The sequence below is a fragment of the Perkinsus marinus genome (genome assembly GCF_000006405.1).
Source record: "Perkinsus marinus ATCC 50983 genomic scaffold scf_1104296974602, whole genome shotgun sequence".
Lineage (NCBI taxonomy): Eukaryota > Perkinsozoa > Perkinsida > Perkinsidae > Perkinsus > Perkinsus marinus.
In genome coordinates this window covers 1-3,372 of record NW_003201067.1, presented here as the reverse complement: position 1 = coordinate 3,372, position 3,372 = coordinate 1, and the positions used below count along the sequence as shown (strand labels likewise).

The 3,372-nt window shown below is 48.8% G+C and overlaps 7 non-coding genes across 7 annotated transcripts; all 7 read left to right on the top strand.

Annotated features, from left to right (window-relative positions):
- Positions 1-82: 82 nt before the first annotated feature.
- Pmar_PMAR017397 lies at positions 83-154 on the top strand. The gene has a single exon. It is a non-coding gene; the product is annotated as a tRNA-Met (tRNA).
- Positions 155-744: 590 nt separating this feature from the next.
- Pmar_PMAR017396 lies at positions 745-816 on the top strand. The gene has a single exon. It is a non-coding gene; the product is annotated as a tRNA-Gly (tRNA).
- Positions 817-903: 87 nt separating this feature from the next.
- On the top strand, positions 904-976 carry Pmar_PMAR017395. Its single transcript has one exon. It is a non-coding gene; the product is annotated as a tRNA-Met (tRNA).
- Positions 977-1,566: 590 nt separating this feature from the next.
- Positions 1,567-1,638, top strand: Pmar_PMAR017393. Its single transcript has one exon. It is a non-coding gene; the product is annotated as a tRNA-Gly (tRNA).
- Positions 1,639-2,385: 747 nt separating this feature from the next.
- Positions 2,386-2,457, top strand: Pmar_PMAR017392. The gene has a single exon. It is a non-coding gene; the product is annotated as a tRNA-Gly (tRNA).
- Positions 2,458-2,544: 87 nt separating this feature from the next.
- On the top strand, positions 2,545-2,617 carry Pmar_PMAR017391. The gene has a single exon. It is a non-coding gene; the product is annotated as a tRNA-Met (tRNA).
- Positions 2,618-3,207: 590 nt separating this feature from the next.
- Pmar_PMAR017390 lies at positions 3,208-3,279 on the top strand. Its single transcript has one exon. It is a non-coding gene; the product is annotated as a tRNA-Gly (tRNA).
- Positions 3,280-3,372: the final 93 nt, after the last annotated feature.

Genomic DNA, 3,372 nt, shown 5'->3' with positions numbered 1-3,372 from the left:
TCGTATCAACGAGAGAAGGGTCTCTATCTATCGTGGACAGTATGCTCAGCACGTCAGGGCGATACAGGAGTTTGTACGCATGAGCAGCTTGGCGCAGTGGATAGCGTGTTGGGCTCATAACCCAAAGGTCCTTGATCGAAACAAGGAGCTGCTATTCATCACAATACACTCGAGATGGTTATTGAACTGAGAGGTGCAGCTTATCGACTGCATAGATCAGTCTTACCGAAAAATTTCCACTAAACAGAGTCGGTGTTTTCGTACCATTCCGTGCGGTTGGCCCAACCTTGCCAGTTCAGGGGGAAAACAACGTTAATAAAGCGTTGTCCGTGCATAGAAAAGAGCTATTCACCTAGAGCAGAACTCCTTGCAGGAATGACGAATGACCGCCCGGTACCTCAGAACGCGTTGCGGAGATGAAACAACAGCCCAAATTCACGAGCCGCCGCATGCGGTTTCAAAATGTGCTTGCAAGCAGGAACTTCGATGTCACGAAAAAGTTGTGCAGCTTGTGCCGAGCTAGCTGTAGTATGCGATGAGAACCTTACCAGTTGGAGTTATCAACCGAGATAGAATGCGGCCTACCATGGGAGAGATATAGTAGCAGTTCGCGATCTCAGGTACGCGTTTAAGGCCTAATCAGACTCTTGGCCGCGGGATGGTTGACGACGGTACGTCCGAGAAGGGATTCAGATGTCCCTCTACAAGTATCACAGGAATACTCAATCACTACGTAAGTGATATGCACCGGTAGTCTAATGGTTGGATTATCTGCCTTCCAAGCAGATTGTCCGGGTTCGATTCCCGGGCGGTGCAGTTCGTATCAACGAGAGAAGGGTCTCTATTCTATCGTGGAACAGTTATGCTCAGCACGTCAGGGCGATACAGGAGTTTGTACGCATGAGCAGCTTGGCGCAGTGGATAGCGTGTTGGGCTCATAACCCAAAGGTCCCTTGATGGAAACAAGAAGTTGCTATTCATCACAATACACTCGAGATGGTTATTAAACTGAGAGATGCAGCTTATCAACTGCATAGATCAGTCTTACCGAAAAATTTCCACTAAACAGAGTCGGTGTTTTCGTACCATTCCATGCGATTGGCCCAACCGTGCCAGTTCAGGGGAAAAACAACGTTAATAAAGCGTTGTCCGTGCATAGAAAAGAGCTATTCACCTAGAGCAGAACTCCTTGCAGGAATGATGAATGACCGTCCGGTACCTCAGAACGCGTTGCGGAGATGAACCAACAGCCCAAATTCACGAGCCGCCGCATGCGGTTTCAAATTGTGCTTGCAAGCAGGAACTTCGATGTCACGAAAAAGTTGTGCAGCTTGTGCCGAGCTAGCTGTAGTATGCGATGGGAACCTTACCAGTTGGAGTTATCAATCGAGATGGAATGCGGCCTACCATGCGAGAGATATAGTAGCAGTTCGCGATCTCAGGTACGCGTTTAAGACCTAATCAGACTCTTGGCCGCGGGATGGTTGACGACGGTACGTCCGAGAAGGGATTCAGATGTTCCTCTACAAGTATCACAGGAATACTCAATCACTACATGAGTGACATGCACCGCTAGTCTAATGGTTAGGATATCTGCCTTCCAAGCAGATGGTCCGGGTTCGATTCCCGGGCGGTGCAGTCCGTATCAACGAGAGAAGGGTCTCTAGGCTATCGTAGAATAGTTATGCTCAGCACGTCAGGGCGATACAGGAGTTTGTACGCATGAGCAGCTGGGCGCAGTGGATAGCGTGTTGGGCTCATAACCCAAAGGTCCCTTGATCGAAACAAGAAGCTGATTCATTACAATACACTCGAGATGGTTATTAAACTGAGAGGTGCAGCTTATCGACTGCATAGAACAGTCTTACCGAAAAATTTCCACTAAACAGAGTCGGTGTTTTCGTACCATTCCGTGCGGTTGGCCCAACCGTGCCAGTTCAGGGGAAAAACAACGTTAATAAAGCGTTGTCCGTGCATAGAAAAGAGCTATTCACCTAGAGCAGAACTCCTTGCAGGAATGACGAATGACCGCCCGGTACCTCAGAAGGCGTTGCGGAGATGAAACAACCGCCTAAATTCACGAGCCGCGCATGCGGTTTCAAAATGCGCTTGCAAGCAGAAACTTCGATGTCACGAAAAAGTTGTGCAGCTTGTGCCGAGCTAGCTGTAGTATGCGATGAGAACCTTACCAGTTGGAGTTATCAATCGAGATGGAATGCGGCCTACCATGCGAGAGTTATAGTAGCAGTTCGCGATCTCAGGTATGCGTTTAAGACCTAATCAGACTCTTGGCCGCGGGATGGTTGACGACGGTACGTCCGAGAAGGGATTCAGATGTCCCTCTACAAGTATCACAGGAATACTCAATCACTACATAAACGATATGCACCGCTAGTCTAATGGTTAGGATATCTGCCTTCCAAGCAGATGGTCCGGGTTCGATTCCCGGGCGGTGCAGTTCGTATCAACGAGAAGAGGGTCTCTAGACTATCGTGGAACAGTTATGCTCAGCACGTCAGGGCGATACAGGAGTTTGTACGCATGAGCAGCTTGGTGCAGTGGATAGCATGTTGGGCTCATAACCCAAAGGTCCCTTGATCGAAACAAGGAGCTGCTATTCATCACAATACACTCGAGATGGTTATTAAACTGAGAGGTGCAGCTTGTCGACTGCATAGATCAGTCTTACCGAAAAATTTCCACTAAGCAGAGTCGGTGTTTTCGTACCATTCCATGCGATTGGCCCAACCGTGCCAGTTCAGGGGAAAAACAACGTTAATAAAGCGTTGTCCGTGCATAGAAAAGAGCTATTCACCTAGAGCAGAACTCCTTGCAGGAATGATGAATGACCGTCCGGTACCTCAGAACGCGTTGCGGAGATGAACCAACAGCCCAAATTCACGAGCCGCCGCATGCGGTTTCAAAATGTGCTTGCAAGCAGGAACTTCGATGTCACGAAAAAGTTGTGCAGCTTGTGCCGAGCTAGCTGTAGTATGCGATGAGAACCTTACCAGTTAGAGTTATCAATCGAGATGGAATGCGGCCTACCATGCGAGAGATATAGTAGCAGTTCGCGATCTCAGGTACGCGTTTAAGGCCTAATCAGACTCTTGGCCGCGGGATGGTTGACGACGGTACGTCCGAGAAGGGATTCAGATGTCCCTCTACAAGTATCACAGGAATACTCAATCACTACATTAATGATATGCACCGCTAGTCTAATGGTTAGGATATCTTCCTTCCAAGCAGACGGTCCGGGTCCGATTCCCGGGCGGTGCAGTTCGCATCAACGAGAGAAGAGTCTCTATTCTATCGTGGAACAGTTATGCTCAGCACGTCAGGGCGATACAGGAGATTATACGCAGAGCAGCT